The sequence below is a fragment of the Chionomys nivalis genome, chromosome 12 (genome assembly GCF_950005125.1).
Source record: "Chionomys nivalis chromosome 12, mChiNiv1.1, whole genome shotgun sequence".
NCBI lineage: Eukaryota > Metazoa > Chordata > Mammalia > Rodentia > Cricetidae > Chionomys > Chionomys nivalis.
This window is the reverse complement of record NC_080097.1, coordinates 70,157,235-70,175,759: the sequence shown is the minus strand read 5'-3', so window position 1 is coordinate 70,175,759 and position 18,525 is coordinate 70,157,235. Positions and strand designations below refer to the sequence as shown.

The window sequence follows — 18,525 nt, the reverse complement described above, 5'->3', positions numbered from 1 at the left end:
CCAGGTCCCTCCAGGACCTTGGGCTGGTGGATAGAAGTCACAGGCCTGTGCAGGGTCTCGAGAAACATGGAACCACGTGCTAAAGTCTGGTACTGCTTTAGATGACTTGTGGCTAGTCTTCTAGCGAGTGCAGCCTAAGGAGGCTGGAGTTTCGGAGCACGGTTCACCTCGTGACCGTGGGAGCTCTTCCTCTGTTTACTTTGGTCCTTTCCTTTCTTGTGGAAGCTTATGGAGAAGGAATGAGATGGTCATGAGTGTTTTAGGAGGGTTTAGCTTTCTTTTTTAAGAATGACCGCCTCTCCCAGAATGTATCAAATCACAGATAGGGTACATGTGTGTATTTCACCTTTGCTATTGATGTGGAGTGCTTGGGAGGGGAAGGGATTTCTAGCAAGTCTTTGAGTCTTGGCCAGAGGTGTGTAGGTGTGATCTGTACGGCAGTCCAGTGGAGGACAGCAGGAAGGCATTTCCTTCCTTCCCATGAGTTACTATGCTGGTGTTCGGGCTTAGCGGACACTTGGACAGCAGGCATTGGTGGGACAGGTGGACAGGGGTCAGGAATGCAGCTTTTGCTCCTCAGCTGGCTGCATTTAGGCTGTCCTCTAAGTGATGTCCTTCTCATCCTTCCCTCTGCTTAGGACCTGACCGCCATTCCAAGACCTAGTTATGTTCCTGCTTTTAGGCCTTAGAAGCTTTGTGTCTTTCAAACTCTGTGTGGGGATAAAGAATCTGTGGGAAAATTCAGGGAACAGGCACTCAGAGAACTTCCTCCCAGCAGGTAGAGGAGAATGGCAGTTTCAGTTAAGCCAGCATCAACCAGTGGGTGCCCAGGAGCCAGCATGGTTTACACTGAGCTGCATGGTACAAAAGGAGGGTCTTTGGGGTGATGGGGGAGAATGCACCCTGTGTATTCAATCTCTGCCTCCCAAGGGTTCTTAGCCATGGGACAGATGTGGAAACCTAAACATTGCAATGTCGGTACAAAAGGTAGTTAGCATAGTTGCTGCCTCTAGAGAAATCCAGGGTGCCTTGTGGTCCTAGTGTCAGAGGGAGGACGCCTAAGACAGTCACACCTTACTTAGCTCCTGCCTGGGTTCAGGCAAGAGGTCATGTCCTTCCATAATATCCACCTGGGTGGGTGGCCTCCAGAGGCCCAGGGCCTCGTGGTTTGGGGGGCTGTAGTTGCCTTGTAAATGTCTGGTGGAAACCCAGAGGTGCATCTGAAGAGGCGTGGGCCCTGTGATGGAGGGCGTTGGTGGGGTACAGATCGTGGGAGTGAAAACTGTCATGTCTGGGGAAACAACTGCCTTGTTTGCCTCTGCCCTCTTTTCCTGCAGCTGAGAGACCCATTAGCTGCTCAGGAGTTTGCTGCTCTCTGTGTTGTACTCTGTGAGCTCTATGCTGGCTGGGGCTGAGTTGGAGCAGGGGGACAGGACGGAAGGATGTGGCCAAAGACTCACGGACCATGTATGTTCAAGAGCTGATTAAATCAGAGGGAGTTACAGACTAAAGGAGAGAAACCGTCAACATGTAAATTGGATATCTTGGATTAAACACCTTTGACCCTCGTTACTTACCTGACTGGGTATGTTTGTGAAGGTGGGTGGTATCATTTCTCCTGAGCCTACACAGGCACTAGTCCTTCTTGCCTTCAGTCACATAAAAATCTAAGTTGTTTTAGTTACTAAGCTTCCTCTTCTTTAAAAAAATAATATTGAGAGAGCAGAAGAATAGAGAGAGAGGAAGAAAGGGGGGTTGCCAGCTCACATTTAAAGGATGTCATAGTTCTATGACAGGGAGACCTAACTGTGCCAAGTTTCAGGGGTCAGTGCTGGGGAGATGGCTCACTCAGGAAGGAGCATGCCTCGTTGAGCATGAGGCTCTGACTTTTATCTCCCGAACCCATGTAAAAGCCTGGTGTGGCGGTGCGCATCTGGAGTCCCAGCACTGGGGAGGCAGCAGACTCCTGGGGCTTGCTGGTTGGCCAGTCTAGATGAATGTGGGTGTGGGAAGGATGGGAGGTTGTGGGCAGATCCTGAAGTAGCAGGGGAGTCAGGATGAGTATGATCCAAATACATCCAAGGCCTGTCTGAAATCCTCGAAGAATTGATAAAAAAATTAATAAAAAAAGCCTAAAGCCTCAAATGAGGCTGGGCATGGTGGCCTGAATCTGTAATCATCCTAATACTTGGGAAGCTGAGGCAGGAGAATTGCAAGTTTGAGGTCTGCCTGGACTAGAGAGTAAGTTCAAAGTTAACCTGAGCTATATAGTGAGGTCCTGACTAAAAACTAAAAAAAAGTTACAAATCCAAATGAAGTAGTTTTATTTTTTTGTTTTTCAAGATAGGGTTTCTCTGTAGCTTTGCAGCCAGCCTGGAACTAGCTCTTGTAGACCAGCCTGGCCTCTAACTCATAGAGATCCACCTGCCTCTGTCTCCCGAGTGCGGGATTAAAGGTGTGCGCCACCACTGCCAAGCAAGATGTAGTGGTAAGTACCTTTTATTCAGTAGAAGTTTCTCTCTAGACACACCCCACCCCACCATGTCCATGGGGTAGTAGAGACCACATTTCCGAGTTGATTGCCCCATGGCCCCTGCCTGCAATTATGCTTCTTGGCAGCCTGTTTGGCCCTGTTCTGGACACCTCTTTTCTCCAAAGTTAAATGCATTATTATTATGTACTATAGTCATAGTGTTCACATGCGTGCATGCATGTGCGTGTATGCCTGTGTGTGTTTCAGAGCAATGAACCTTTTGCACTCCTCTAGGTTGCAAGGTCAGCTGCAATCTGTGTGTTGGGCCACAATTTTCTTTGCAGAAAGGGGTTCATTTAACTTTTAATAGCTGAAGGCCTACATGTTACACAACATTTCAAAGCATCAAGCTTGCAAACAATGGGATAGAATTCTGCACGTCTCTGTCCTTTGGCCTCCCATTCCTGCTCTGCGCTCTTAACAAGGTCTCAATTTTTGTGCTGAGTTCTATGTCTGGAGATGTTCTTTAGAGACACTAATGTGAGTTTCTTGCCTCTCCCCTAGCTTTACTGAGATACATCTGCCAGCTAAAATTACATATACTTATGATATACAGTATGATATACATTGCGATATGGTTACCACATTCACACACACACATCACACAAACACAGATATCTTTTTGCAGTAAGAACATTAAAGACCTACTGTCTTGTGAATATCAAGTACATAATACAGCAATATTAACCCTACTCACCACATGGTAGAGTGGCCAATGATTAAATCTGGAGTTCATTTTGGATGTTTTTCCTTCTGTGTTATGAAGGAAGGCTCTTGCTTCATTTATTCACTGGTACTCACTCATGTCTTATTACTGAATCATTTTACTCTTTGACTAACATCTCCCAAATTCCCTGCTCTCAGCCTGGCAACCACCATTCTATTCTCTGCTTCCATAAGTTAGGCTTCTCAGATTCCATGTGTGAGATGCATCTGTCTCTTTCTGTGTCCATCTTATTTTCACTTAGCACAATGTCCTTCAGACCCACTCACAATGTAGTAAATGTTCTTATTTTTAAAGGTGAGTAATATTCTATAGAGTTTGTATTAGCATCACATTTTAAATCCCACTCAACTGTCAGTGGACAACTGGTTTGTTCTGTATCTTGGTTGTTTTGAGTAGTTTAGTAAGCATGGGAATAATCTCTTAGTTGATTCCAGGCTTACTCACCTTGACAACCAAGATTAACCATGACAATTAGTGATGGTAAAATTTATTTGTTTATCTGTATGTCTTCTTTTGAGAAATGTCTATTCAAATTGGTTGCTTATTTATATAAGGTTATTATTATTATTTTCTATTGAGTTGAGTTCATTATATATTTTGGATACAAATCTCATACTATATTTATGCTGTTATGCTTTGGATAAGGGTCCAGTCCCCAACCTTGGGGACTCTATTTCTTGGGGACACTACCTCTTTGGAGGCAGTGGAACATTTGGGAGGTGGGACCTAATCAGAGGCTGTAGTTGGTATTTTATTCTTTTACTCTTTGGCTCTTTGTTTTTTGTGGGGGTCACCACCTAACTCCCAAATTAATAACACACAGAGTCTTATTCTTATTTAAGAAAACCTGGCCTTAGCTTAACTTGTTTCTAGCCAGTTTTTCTTAACTTAAATTATCACATTTATCTTTTGCCTCTGGGCTTTTATCTTTCTCTATTTCTGTTTACCTTTCTTCTTTCTCTGTGACTTGCTGTGTAGCTGGGTGGCTGGGTGGCTGGCACCTGGAGTCTTTCTCTCCTCCTCTTGCTCTCTCCCCCATCTTTCTTCCCAGATCTCTTCTGTTTATTTTCTCTGCCTGACAATCCTGCCTATTCTTTCTCTTGCTTTGCTATTGGCCATTCAGCTCTTTATTAGACCAATCAGGTGTTTTAGACAGGCAAAGTAACACAGTTTCACAGAGTTAAACAAATGCAACAGAAAAGAATGCAACACATCTTTGCGTCATTAAAACTAACGTTCCATAGCATAAACAAGTTTAAAACATCTTAAAATAATATTCCACAACAGGTGGTTTTAGGTTACTGGGGATATGAACAGATTTCCTCTGTTGTACACTTCTGCCATGAGGTTACCTTGTCATATGTCCCAAAGCAGGAGGACTAGTTGGTTGTGGACCAGGACATTCAAAGCAGGAAGACTAGTTGGCTATGAATTAGAACCTCCAAGGCTTTGAGTTAGAAGAAACCTTTCCTTTTAAGCTGGTTGTCTCAGCAGTTTGTTATACTTCTGCAAAGATGGCTGGCAAACCTGGCATACAAATATGCAGAAGTTATCTTCTGCCTTTATGATGACTGTTGCAAACTTTGATGGAATCTCATTTGTCTGGTTTTGCCATTAGTGGTGTACCTTAAAAAAAATCATTGCCCAAACAACACTAAGAATTAGTTTTTTGGGCCAATGAGATGGCTCAATGGGTAAAGTCTTTGACCGCCAGAACTGACGGCTTGAGTTTGAGCCATAGGACCCACACAGTGGAAGGAGAGAATCGATTCCTACAAGTTGCTCTCTGACCTCTCCACATGCGTTATAACACACGTGTAACCCCCCTCAAAGAAACACTTGTACTCTACTATCCCCTAGAAATGTCAGAGAAGCCACACCTTTGACGATTCACCAGCATGGCTGCCCAAAGAAGACTTGAACAAGGACAACATCAATAGATAGGCTAACATGGAATGGGAAAGCCCAGGAGGCCTCAACTCTAGATGAAGAACTATAGGCAGTGGAGGAATGCGGAGAGTGGGAGAAACAGTCTTCCTCAGGGAAGAGCACTCTGACTGTTATCCAATGTCAAATAACCAGGCCTGAAAACATACATACGAGTAACATTAGATAGCCCGAACAGCTTGTATTTGTTATTTAGGAGTAGTCACGTATATATGCATTCGTATATGTCACAGAAAAGAGGCCTTGAATTTGAGAGAGAGCAAAAGAAAGTAAATGGACTTGGAGGGAGGATAAGAAAGGGAGAAAGGATAAAATTATAAATTCCAAAAATAGAAAAAATTAAAAGAAGAAATAATCGCTCTGTGTTTTACTCCAGTGTTCCTGCAGTTTCAGGTTTTGTCTAAGTGTCATACTGAGGAGGCCATCCTTTCTCCTGGTGTGGTCTTGGTGCCTTTATTGAGAGAAGTTAATTGTGAGTGGATGGATTTATGTCTGGGTGCTGTGTTCTGCTCCATTGTTCTGTATGCTAGCCTTAGGCGAGTACTGTATTGCTTTGGTAACTACCTCTGTAGTGTATTTTGAAATTAGGTAGTTTGTTATCTCAACTTTTCTTCCTTTTGCTCAAGATCACATTGTCTATTTTGAGTCTTTTGTGGTCATCTGGATTTTGTAAAAGATCTTGTCGGGATTTTGGTTGGGATCACATTGAATCTGATGTTCATTCTAAGTATATGTCCCTTTTACAGCTCATCTAGTTATGAGCCCAGACTATATGTCCAGGTTTTGCATTGTCTTGAGTTCGTTCCTTTCAGTAGTGTTTTATAGCGGTTGGTGAGAAGACCTTTCAATTCTTCGATTAAATTTATCACTGAGTATTTTATTTTTTCTTTCAGTTAAGTTGTAAATGGGATTGTCTGTTCATTCTTTTTTTACCCACTAAGTCATCTAGTAGGCCTTTATATAACATTTTTTTCATGGTACCTTAAATTTTTCCTTAGTGTTGGACACTTAGATTACTTCTAAATTTTCCCATTGGAGATAACTCAGCTATAAATGCCTTTACAACGTTCATTGATGAACCTATCTCTGATGAGTTACTTTGAGCGAATTTCTAAGGAAGGGCTTTGGTATAGATGTCAGATTCCCTCATAAATTCTATGAGTGCCTGTTACCCCCAGTTCTTCCTTGAGCCCCCCCCCCTTGTCCTACTTTAACTTTTTGGGTTAGTGAAGAGAATCCTGTCTCAGCCAGCTGGCTCCCGGATCTGCACAAGGCAAAGGGAGCTGCGGATGAGTTGCCCTAGCTTCTGTTTTCTCGTTCTGACTGGGGCAGGATAGAGTCTCCCTTGCGGCCCCATTCTGCGTCCCCAAAGGCCCCCAGTGGTTTCAGAGGGCACCTGCTTAGCTTGTTGAACAGAGCAGGCAGAGCAGAACTGCTGTGGTAAACAGTGATAAATATGCCCATGTCAATCTGGCAATAAAAGTGAGAGAGTTTAATTGATCTACGGCAACAGGAAGCTTGCATTTTAAAAATTAAATTATTTGCAGTCGCATCTTGTTTAGCATCACTGATAAATGTGTTGGGTGGGAAAGTGCTTAGAAGAAAATTTCTGATGGGAAGTTGCGTACTGCTCTCCTGTCTTCTGCCATGAGGGGGTGGGGAGGACTGGGACTGGGGGCGGTTTGCACAGTTCCAGGTAAGAATCAGTGGCTCTGCCCTCTCCACGCAGCCTGGCTGCATGCCATGAGGTGGGCATCTGGCACACTGTCACAGCTTCTTCAGAGACAGGTACACTACACTTCCCTGGTCCATGTTGTAGACAGTCAGGCAGACCTGGGCCAGCTGACTTGGGAGGATGGGCAGTAAATGCTTTTGGGGTTAGACCACTCTGGCTTGACCTGCTTCTGTTTCTGACTCCAGGTTTTCGTGGCTTTGGTCTGTGTGCTAAAATGTTAAGTGCAATGTGTAGCATCCCTACTAAATTGTCGGGACACACAGGGCTACTGTGATATTTCAATGGACACAATGCTAGCACAGAGGCTCAGAGGCAGGTTCAACCCACTGCATTCTGTGCGCGCTGGGACTCTCCACAGGCAGCGAGGGTTCTTCTCTTCCAGCTTTCTGTGGCTCTTCCCCTTTGGATGAACATTGGGCAGAGCTTCTAAGAAAGCCAACACACTCCTCTCCTCTTATCTAAGTCTTAGATTTTAAGCTGTAAATGGGTGTGCTGATCCATTTTGGACATAGATTTTAAGTAAGGAAGGAATCTACATTGTAAGACTTTGGGACTAATTTTTATTTCAGTATAGCCTAAGCTATCCTAACTATTACAAATAGGTAGTTTTCTAATTGCTTCTAATAGTTTACAGGTTAAATAGTTCATATTATATATTTTAAATCCCTGTCAATTAGTAATAGGCCTGGTAACAAGCTCTCCACCTATTATCTACCCCCCACCCTCTGCCCCCTGCCCCCCAGGAGATGAGCTCATGGAGCATGCTCTGTTGGCCTGGGTTTTTGTTAAATAGTATATAGCTTCATATATATCTGAGGGCCTTGATTAAATTATTTCTGAAATCCAGGTGTCCAGGTTTTTCCTGGGTTACACAGTGACCCTAGATGGAGAGACTACATTTCCTATAGTGTGGTGTCACCATTAAATTATTTAACCTCAATGTTCTGCATGCATTGAAACCAGCATCCCTCTGAGGTGAGCAATACAGTTAAAAATGACAAGACACAAAAAACCTTTTTTTGTTCTAAGAGTATTACTAACCATTCAAGTGTCTCCAGCAATCAAACAAACATACAATCAAAAGGCAAAATGCACAACCACCTTTTGGCAGGTCGTATATATAACACCTCAGCTGTTAAGACTCTAATTTCTGCACTTCCAATACTTTCTGGAATGACTCATAGCGACAGAAAGCTGTTTGCTTGCATTAGGCTAGGAAGAGCAGGTATCAGCCCCATGAATGGTTGCCATGGTGCTTTCCTCTTGTCAGCCCCTTTCCGAGTCTTCCTGGCTTCCTGGATTTCTACCCACTGGGCCTAACAGATAGGATGTTGGGCCACAGAGGGGCAGACTGTCTTGGGAAGTGGTGGTCAGCCCCAGAGACTTGGGACTGGATGCAGGCTATTTCTGAGCTCCATTTTCTCAGGGATGGCCCTGTTGCCTATTTCTTACAGGAAGTAGTAGTTGTCTCTAGAATTAGAAATGCCTAGAATTTTAAGCATCAACTTTTATTTTTATTGAAATATTTTTTCTCCCCCTGGAATCTGAGATGAGGCCTCATAGCTCCACCTGTCTCTCTGCCTTGCTGTCTGTTCGGGGGATGTGGTTGTGGGGTGTCAAAGTGTCTGTGATGTTGCCCTTCATGTTATATCAGGGTGGCTCTTGTGCTTTGGGGACGGGCAGGGTAGGAAGAAAGGTCAGAGCCTTTAGCCCTGTTATACTTTCATACTTTCCTGTCACTGGGCCTTCAGGTTCCATACCACAGAGTATGCTGCTGCAGGAGGCAACTTGTTGCTGTGGTGATGGTGATGGTGGCGATGGTGGTGGTGGTGATGGTGGTGATGGTGGTGATGATGGTGGTGATGGTGATGGTGGTGATGGTGATGGTGGTGATGGTGATGATGATGATGGTGGTGATGGTGATGATGGTGGTGGTGGTGATGGTGGTGATGATGGTGATGGTGATGATGGTGGTGGTGGTGATGGTGGTGATGATGGTGGTGATGATGGTGGTGATGGTGGTGGTGGTGATGGTGGTGGTGGTGATGGTGGTGATGGTGGTGATGGTGATGATGGTGGTGATAGTGATGATGATGGTGGTGGTGGTGATGGTGGTGGTGATGGTGGTGGTGATGATGGTAGTGGTGGTGATGATGGTGGTGGTGATGGTGGTGATGGTGGTGATGGTGGTGATAGTGGTGATGGTGGTGATGATGATGGTGGTGGTAGTGATGGCGGTGGTGGTGGTAGTGATGATGATGGTGGTGGTAGTGATGGCGGTGGTGGTGATAGTGGTGGTGGTGGTGGTGGTGGTGGTGGTGGTGATGATGGTGGTGGTGGTGGTGGTGATGGTGGTGATGATGGTGGTGATGATGGTGGTGATGGTGGTGATGGTGGTGATGGTGGTGGTGATGGTGGTGATGGTGGTGGTGGTGGTGATGGTGGTGGTGGTGATGGTGGTGGTGGTGGTGGTAGTGGTGATGATGATGATGGTGGTGGTGATGATGATGGTGGTGGTGATGATGGTGGTGGTGATGATGATGATGGTGGTGATGGTGGTGATGATGATGGTGATGGTGATGGTGGTGGTGATGGTGGTGATGATGGTGCTGATGGTGGTGATGATGGTGGTGATGATGATGATGGTGATGGTGGTGATGGTGGTGGTGATGGTGGTGATGATGGTGGTGATGGTGGTGGTAGTGGTGGTGGTGATGGTGGTGGTAGTGGTGATGGTGATTGTGACGGTGATGGTGTGGTGATGGTGATGGTGGTGATGGTGATGGTGATGATGGTGGTGATGGTAATGATAGTGATGGTGGTAATGGTGTCTCTACTTCTATTTAGTGCATAAGGCTAGGGATACTGAAAACCTTGCTGAATGTATTTATCTGGGACAAAAAAGAACCCACCCTCTTCCCCTGCGTGTGTATTCTACTGAGGACCTGTGGATGCTTTGGAGACAGCTTTTATAGAATGGTTCCCTAGATGGGCTTCATGGTAAAACAAACTTGGCAGTAAATGTGGAGATGTTAGTGGTCTTCTCTCCAAGGATCCAAAGATGGGGAGTTGAACAAATGGTTTGAGCAATTATGTTTATTTTCTTGTTAGCATTATGCAGGCCTTGCTCCTTCCAAGCCCAGGCAGGACACTTCCATGTGTGTCCTACTGCAGGCCTCCAACAGTGTTCAAATGAATCTCTTAGAACCCACATTTTCACACATGGAGCAGCTGAGGCCCAGGGAAGCCCAGATGCCTGCCTTAGATCACACCGATGGTTAAAAAAGTATGTGAGCTGGGATTATATGTATTCGTGTCTGGCTTTGGCTTTATAGTTTTTCTAAACTGCTTTTATGATACAAACTTGTACTTTTTATTTATTTATTTTTATTTTTGCACAAGGACATAGCAATGACTTCTAAACTTTTGCTTTCCTGTGTGAGTGGTGTTTCCTTTTTTCTGTTAAATCCCCAAAGCTGGTAGAAATGGCTATAGCAGGGTTTCCAATATACCTTCAGGACCCCAGAGGCCTCAGCCAGAGCCACACTGAAGGTCATCCTTCTTTCTTGCCTCCCCTTTTGCTCAGCTGGCTCTAGTTTGGAAATGTGAGTGTAGCGATACCCAGGAGGCCCAGATGGGCCCAGAAGCAAGGGATCCCAGAACACGCACCCTGGGATGTGTTCTTCTCAGGTCGGGTTGTATCATTTGGCGTAAGGCCAAGGTCACGGTTATAGGAAAAATGACTCAGTCTTATTGCTCCAGCCCTGCAAGAGTGGACAAGATGTGTGTGTGTGTGTGTATGAGAATGTGTGTGTGCGTGCGTGTGTGTGAGAATGTGCGTGCGTGCATGTGCGTGTGTGTGCATGTGTATGTGTGCATGTGTGTGCATGTGTGTGTGCGTGTTCCCTTGTACATGGACTCACACTCCCTATCTGAAAAGCCTCCTTCATCTGAGGCACTGCCTATCGGTGACTTTAGCTGTTCCCTGCTCCTGAATGATGAAAGGGAGCCATTATCCTCCTTTTGCCTGGGTGTCTGTGTCTAATTGTAGGAATATAATAACGACAAATTCTCCCCGGTGAGACTTTTTGTCCCAGCTACTTTCTCTTTCTTACCTCATCAGTGCTATAGCACAAGGTCACTTAGGGTGTCAAATGGGCTACATATACACGCTCAGGTTTTCTGTAGGGTTTCTTTCCCAGCCCCATCATGATGGAGATCAGCTGTGACCACATCCCCATCTCCCCTAAGCTCCTCTCTTGACTTTACACAGAACCCCATTCTTCATTCTCCAGGGTGTCTGCTTTTTCTCTGGTTATGCAGAAATAAGAGATGGGCATAACACAGACCAACAAAAAAGGTTTAAAAGCAGAAAAAAAAAACCCAACCATTCTTTAGACAAAGCAAGACTTACTGAAAATAATTGGAAGGGAGAGCAAAAGTGGGGGTTCTAGCCTCCACACAGTTGGTCTCCTGCTTCTGGAGAAGTGTTTTTAAGAAAATGCACCATTGTTAAAACTTTTTTCCCCTCGTTGATGGATTTATTTATAAGGTAGAGAAATATTTTCCCCATAATTGGGTAACTCTTAATAGTAGCAATTGCATATTTATCAGTGTGAGGGGCTGTTATTAATGTAACTGTCAGGCCCAAACACATTTCTGCATTAAATCCATTTAGTATGTGCATTATTCGGGCTAGAATGTCACCGGGACATCAAAGCCCCGTAGGCAGGGAGAGCTCAGTGCCCTGCTGCGGCTGCCGAACAGGCCCTTGATCAATAAATGTAACATGTTAATGCAGAGCAAATAGAATAAAAGATCCCTTTGACAAGACATGAAAAATCACCTTGTGGCAGCTGGCATGTGATGCATTTCTGGGGGAGACACCAGCAAAGTTGAGCTGACAAGTAAAATGGGAGGTGATGGCTGGAGGTGCCTTTGTTTCAAACTTCTTTCTTGACCTGTCAGGTTTTGAAGGCGCCTCAATGGCTCTTTTTTGTCATGTGAAAATTGTAGTCTTAGGTAGTTATGAAGCAGTTATCTCTTCTCAGATTGTGAATGCTGCTGTTTAATTGATTCACTTAGCATTTGAAACTGTCACGCATTAATAATTGCGAAATCCTGTAGATACTGCGCACGGAGTGTGTCATGCTTAAATGTGTAGTTATCAGAAAATTAATATCCTTAATGAACCGGTGCTTTCAAACTAACATTGCATGAAATCTCTTTTGCCCTTTTCATTCGTGGAAGCCACATCTCCCAGTTTGCGGAGAATCACCTCTCGACAGTTTGCTTGCTTGATGCCCGACAAATGCCAGCTTTGCTGTGGGTACATCGCATGCTCAATGACAATAAATACAGTAATTATGCCGGAGTTAGTAATTAACATAATTGTAGTCAATTACGACAAATACAGTGCAGCGCTAAATAAATGAGAGGGGGAGAAATTAGCAAGCTAATTGATTTGTCTTTACCCGGCTTTCTAGTATAACTGGCAGGGCTGTTTTTCTCGGGGTGGTGTGGAGAGGAGGGGAAAATCCCCCCCAAGGATTGTTTACAAATAACCGATTTTGTTTTGAAGCCGCTTTGTCTTTTGACTTATTACACTTCACCCCTACTCTGCTTAGCAATGGGAAAAGAAAGGGAAAAGAGAATTTAAACGCCAAGGGAGTGTTTTGCTAATTTAGCTCCATTGAGCTGATGGCTGCGTCTAAGGCAAGACGTGATTTACCTTTCCCTACAGCTTGAGGAGTTAATTTTTTTAACCCTTTTAGCTATTACTTTGATAAAACAAAGTCTTTTTTTAAAAATGCATATATTAGTGGGTCCTTAGACTTCAGCAACAGGGTTGTGCTTTGCTGGATGTGCATTTGGGGGATGTTGTACGTGTGTGCTAATTTGGTCAGTTCTATGGTGTGGACTTGATGGGAGAAATGGGTACCTTTTGCTTGGTTTGGTCTCCCCTGGTTCTTGGTTACTTTTATTCTTTGGTAGCCGTGGAAGAGAGAAGAAAAGACGTGGCCAGGATTGCTCGAGAGGGCAGCAAAGCGTCTCACCCTGGGCTGCCTGCTCACGTTCTCTTCCTAGCCACACTTCAGGACTGCTGGGGTCCTGGGTAGCGCACACAATCCAGAGCTGCTTGGATAGTTTGTGCTGGGGTCTCACTGCCCATTTATCAAGCTGGTTTATTCTGCCTGTCTGGAGCCCTGGTTAATAGTGTTTACCACACGCCTCTGTTCTTTGCTCACTCTTTCCAGTGTGACTGCTGTTCCTAGCACTTGGGTTCACGCTGCTCAGGAGGAGTTGTGTATGTTTGGAGACTTGGGGTCACATCACAGTCCTGTGCTTTCTCACAAGTGTTAGACACAGATCCCCCTCTTCCCTTTGCCTCTTGTCACATGATGAGGGTTAGTAACCAGAACCCTTGCAGGACTTCATGTGAAAAGTCTTGACCTCAGCTTACTCAAGAGTAAAATTGAATGCTTTTAGCATATGATTTTTTTAAGCATTCCTCATCATTTCTTCATCTTATCTCTTTACATTATTTGTCAGCAGTTTGACAAAATAGGGATTTTTTTTTGGACTTTTCTTCCTGAAGATTCTGCTGGGTAGCTTCTAGCCTGATACAAAGGGAGTTCAGAGCAGCAGTTTTAATGTTACTAGTGCATAGAGTCCAGCATTACCTGGCAGAGAGTCTGCCTTTCCACATGCCCTGAACTGCCGCCGTGTGAACACCAGACTATACCCAGACACAGCTGGATGTGGCGTCATCTTTCATGTGTGTTTCATTTGGAAATCAATTTCTGATATCAAATATTTATATACAAGGAGTCATTTAAATTATTTACAGAATTCAGACAAAAAGGTTTCCTCCATGAAGCCTCAAATTATCTAAATAAATGTGTGGGACCCTTTTGAGGGGAAAACGCTTTGGTAATTGGGAGAATTATGAAAAGAGACTTGGAACTGCAGCCTGACATAACTAGGGATGGGTCCAGGTGAAATGGGAAGAATCATACCGAGAGCTTTGTTTACCCAGAGAAGTTAAACCGAGATAGGGTGGTACACCTCCAGAGAGGGTGCCTGCTCTTCTGTGGAGGCCTGTGAGGGCGGTCAGAGTGTGGGCAAGGGGGAGATGGGAATGAACGGGTGTGAAGGAAACCTGGCCTCTGACCACTGCCAAAATGTGCTTCGTGGAATCATTTTACCTACTGAGTCTTGACCTAGCTGCTGGTTTTTACAGTCCTGTCCACTCTTGAATGACATCCACGGTGTTGACAAAGGAAACCATTGCATCTTTATTTCTGCTACTTGGAACTGGGGCTAATTAGAGCTGGCTTTGTTTGTCTCCCCAGTTGCTTAAGAAATAATAGCATCATTGAGCCTATAATTCATGATCCTAGAGAAGCTAAATAAGGTGAACCCAAAGAAAAACATATGGGCATCCTCCTGAATATTAACCTTCATCAGGCGATGAAAGGAGACAGAGACAGAGACCCACATTGGAGCACCGGACTGAAATCTCAAGGTCCAAATTAGGAGCAGAAGGAGAGAGAGCATGAGCAAGGAACTCAGGACCGTGAGGGGTGCACCCACACACTGAGACAATGGGGATGTTCTATCGGGAACTAACCAAGGCCAGCTGGCCTGGGTCTGAAAAAGCATGGGATAAAACTGGACTCGCTGAACATAGCGGACAATGAGGACTACTGAGAACTCAAGAACAATGGCAATGGGTTTTTGATCCTACTGCACGTACTGGCTTTGTGGGAGCCTAGGCAGTTTGGATGCTCACCTTACTAGACCTGGATGGAGGTGGGTGGTCCTTGGACTTCCCACAGGGCAGGGAACCCTGATTGCTCTTCAGGCTGACGAGGGAGGGGGACTTGGTTGGGGGAGGGGGAGGGAAATGGGAGGCGGTGGCGGGGAGGAGGCAGAAATCTTTAATAAATAACTAAATTAAAAAAAGAAATAATAGCATAAGGGATTGTTTTAATTTTGATGTGCTCTGTTTAAATAAAGCATCGTGTACAAAAGTGCCCTTTTTCTTCCCTCCCAGACCCGAGTCTGTTTATCTTCCCTTTAGCTTCTCCAGAGGCTGAAGCACCGGAGCTGTGAAAGTTTTGCTCTTTAGAACCCTTAATGTTTATTTGTTTCATTTTTCTCCTTCCTTTTGTTGTTTTTTAGGCCCCAGCTCCGTAGTTGGATCCTTACAGAATGTGTTTGTGGGGTTAGTGGCATGGAGTATGAGGGACTGGGCAAAGCTTCCTGTCTCTTTCCTCCTGAGGAGCTGTGGGGGTACCTGCTTGCCCACTGGCATGCTAGTCTTTGATGAGGGTGAGTTAGAATTGCTTAGTGGGTAGTGGGGTGCTAGCTTTATTCGAGTGTTACACGTTCAGAATGTCTTGAGTGTCTCCTCTAAATGTAGATCAGCTTGTCTTCTAAGACCAGAGGATGGCCCAAGGCTGGAAGAAGGAATGTGGGAGGCAGCAGTCTGCTCCTGTGCTGACAGTTGAACTGAAGGTCCTGGCTGTCTCTCTCTTGTGAATTCTCAGATACCTGAGCTGGATCAGCATCACAGAAATACGCCCACTGCTATGGGAGTAGCTGACCATTATCCCCAATTCTATTGTTGGTGCTGGGCCTTAGAAAAAAAAAATTCAGCCCCTCATGGGGTTTAGAGAAACAAAGCCTGGCAGTGACTCCCCAAAGTCATTGTCTAGTCCCCTCTGAGAAATACTGGACTTGTCCCTGCCTATGACACGCAGATCCTAGAGTCACTAGAGAGATACATTTAACTGTAGACTTTTAAGATTTCTTTGTCTTCTTCCTCTTTAGTTGGAGGTGGAAGTCAGTTTGGGGCCTGCTATTGTTTAGAAGATGCAAGTGCGGTTACAGTGGTCTTTTTAGCTGCTGTGGCTGTTAGGATCCCTCTGTGCAAGTGTCCGTGGGTAGGGTTTCTTCAAGACCTTGGCTCGTGCAGCCTTGACGACAGATACTGTACTTGATGAAGTACGGCACGGCTCAGGGCAGCATGACTTCTTCAGAGCCGTCTGTCCTCTGTACTCCCCACATGTTCATCATCCATGCTTAGATACTATTGTAGACTCTCAGACAGTGCATGACAGGGGTCCTGCCTAGCTGCCAGTCCTAGGTTCCTGGGCAGCTGGAACTTAAACATGCTGTGTTTCCTTCTGTTAAAGCCTACAATTCACAATCCCAGAGAACCTAGACAACAAAGAGGACCCCAAGAGAAACATCTATGGAACTAATCTACATGGGAAGGAGAAAAAGACAAGATCTCCTGAGTAAATTGGGAGTATGGGGGTCATGGGAGAGGGTAGAAGGGAAGTAGGGAGGAAAGGAGGGGAGAGAAGAAAAATATATAGTTCAATAAAAACAATGAAACAAAAAGCTTACACGTCCAATGCAGGTGATAAGGTGGTTCAAGTGAACTGAGTGGAGATAACGGAGTTATGGCGATGCTCCCTCCCTGGGAACTTGGCACACTTTAGAGTTCCCTTTGCACATTCACCAGTTTGTTGTCACTGAGGTAGTTAACAGGTCTGAGGGGCTGCATATGTGCCATGGTTCCAGTAAGGCAGGCAGAGCAGGTGAAGAGCTCAGGTGAGCCCCAGGACGCACCCACATGAGTGTCCTGAGGACGCACAGGACAGTCCAGCCAGTTCAGTGACAGTGACATCATGTCGATGTTGGTGCCCAGGACATTCTCAGAAGGGAGGACTTCATCATGGGAAATTCTACAAGGTGACAGAATCTTTGTCATAGCACAGAGGAGTGGCCTGTTGTGACATGATATCTGAACTGAGTAAGTGGTCAGTATGACGCCAGGGCTTTGGGCCCAGGCCCTTCTTTGGTGGGATGGTGAGACCTTGGGGTTGTACTTTCAGGGGTTAGTTGGGGGCCTGGCAGGGACAACAGGAGAGCAAAGTACACTTTTCCACACATGTGTAAGGCTGCTTGTGCCATGTAGAGGTTGGCAATGTTGGAGTCTTTTGGGTAGGCGAGTAAGGACTAGGGGAGATAATGGGCTCTCCTAATGCCTTCAGCGGGAAGTTACAGGCAGGATCCGGGAGAGAAGCCACCTCTAACTGGAGAGGGGCAGCCCACTCGCAGGCTGAGCAAGGCCCGGGCATCCACCCTGACATGCATACGTGGCAATTATGCTGTTAGAAGGGTCACAGCTAATGCAGTTATTCTACAACTTGAGCTGCAAGCACGCAGGGCCTCTTTGTAGCCTGCAGGATTCAGTGGGCTGGCCCTGCACCCTTAGAAGGGGAGAAGTTAGGTTTTCAGAAAGTCTTATTTATTGTTCTCCAGTTCACATAGGGGCACAGTTTCCTCTGGAAGCGCTTGCACGTCAATGGTTTTGCACATGGCTTGGGGCCCCTGTAAGAACTTCATCACCTATTAAAATGAGAACTTTTCAAGAAGGGATAGCAACTCATCTTTCCATATTATCCTAGGTAGAGTCATGCTCATGGTAGTTTGGAACACATAGTCTTCTGAGAAGTTTTTATTTGACTAAGTGGATTTTTAGCTTACTTTAGAAAGAGGAACTTGCCATTCATCCGTCGGTCTCCCCTGATTTCCTTCTTAAATCTTTATGGCAGGCAAGAGCCATGATGTCACAGTTGAGACATGAGTGAACATGGACAGGGGTCAAATGACTTTCCCAAGAGCATGGGACTGGTCAATGGTGGGCCATGGCAGAAATGTAGCTTTGCCCAACTGCCCAGTCAGCTCTGCTGCATAGTCAATCTGACTGATGCTCTCGTCTTCAAGTTCCTTTGCTAGCAAACTGGTGTAGGCTAGTAACACATCAGAGAAGGATCTCTCTTCTGAGATGTAACATGAACGGGGGCCTGGCTCGTTTGTTTGGGTTTTTGTCCCACCCGGTACCCTTAGCTGTTTAGCCCCAAAGAAAATCACACATAGGTCTCCATAAATTATAAGCTGATTGGCCCATTAGCTCTAGCCTCTCACTGGCTAACTCTCACATCTTGATTGACCCATTTTTCTGATCTATGTTAGCCATGTGGCTCAGTACCTTTTTCCAGTGGGGAAGATCACATCCTGCTGCTTCGGTGATCTGGGCAGGAGTGGGAGGAATCAGCTTCCTCCTTCCCAGAATTCTCCTGTTCTCATTACACCATTTCTACTTCCTGTCTGGTTTTCCCACCTATACTTCCTACCTGGCCAATCAGCATTTATTTAAAACATGATTGACAGAATACAGACAATTCTCCCGTACCACCGAGAAAAGGAGACTCCACCCCCACCCCGCTAAGGCTGTTACTGTTTTGTTTTCTTCCTAAACTTATGATTGACTTTATCTTTTTTTTGTGTGTGTGTGTGTTTACCAAGAGGCAGTAAATATTCTAGGCAGTGAGTATTGGCATACCTCAGAGAGATGGCAGGCTGGGCCCCAGACTGCTGCAATAAAGCTAATGTTGCAATAAAGTGAGTCACACAAAGTTTCTGATTTCCCAGTGCATATAAAAGTTATGTTTATGCTGCGCTGTAGTTTGTTAAGTATATACAACGTCGTATCTAAAAAAG

General features: G+C 45.2%; 1 protein-coding gene across 1 annotated transcript in view; it reads left to right on the top strand.

Annotated features, from left to right (window-relative positions):
* Positions 1-18,525, top strand: part of Lrmda (leucine rich melanocyte differentiation associated) — a 1,017,760-nt gene that overhangs the window by 8,973 nt on the left and 990,262 nt on the right. The window lies entirely within an intron of this gene.